Consider the following 938-nt stretch of genomic DNA (forward strand, 5'->3'; position numbering starts at 1 on the left):
TCTCAGAGTCGATGTATAAAAACACAGAGTCGATTTGGTCACAATCTCAGAGTTCACTGTGTTTTCAAAAAGTTTATTTCAATCGATTTGCCAATCGATTGTTTTCAAAACAGTGGCTCAGCTTTTTGATGTCAATCGATGTGTCAATCGATTGGATTCAAAACAGTGACTCAGTTTTAATGTCAATCCATTTGCCAATCGATTTAATTCAAAACAGTGACTCAGCTATTTGATGTCAATCGACTTGTCAATCGCTTTGGTAGCATGTTCCTGAAAAGTTCTTACCTGGTGTTTAGTTCAATCGATTTCCCAATCGATTGCAACCAAACTTTATCAGAATTGAAAATTTCAACAATAGATTGTCCAATCGATTGTATTTGTCACAGGTGAGGTCATTTTTCAAATGATACTTTGTCAATCGATTTGCCAATCGATTCCCTCAGCACTGGAGTGCCACTGTGACTCATCCAATCGATTTACCAATCGATGTGTTACCATCAGGTTTAATTTGTGAAATGTTCAATCGATTTCCCAATCGATTACCCTCCAAATCAGAGTGCTACTGACTTGTGCAGTTTTCATTTTTAATTAAGCTAATCGATTGCCTAATCGATTTCACATTTACAAACACTTAAGATTTCCTTACACCCTTGTTATGAAATCGATTTCCCAATCGATTTACATAGTCAGAATTCAACTTTTGTTGATTTCTTGTGTTCCAAGCAATTTGATCCAAGTGTGTAGGATTGGATTATGGTTCCTGAAATCTTGCTCAATTCAAATATTAGATTTATCATGTATTGTATGAACATTGTTGAATTATTAATTATGTCAAAATTAGGAATCAAAGGATCAAAATCCAACAATCTCCCCCTTTTTGGCATAATTGACAATTCAACCAAATTGTAACTTGAGCAGTTTCAGACATTCATTTAATA

This window comes from Cicer arietinum, chromosome 1 (genome assembly GCF_000331145.2).
Source record: "Cicer arietinum cultivar CDC Frontier isolate Library 1 chromosome 1, Cicar.CDCFrontier_v2.0, whole genome shotgun sequence".
In the NCBI taxonomy this organism is placed as follows: Eukaryota; Viridiplantae; Streptophyta; class Magnoliopsida; order Fabales; family Fabaceae; genus Cicer; species Cicer arietinum.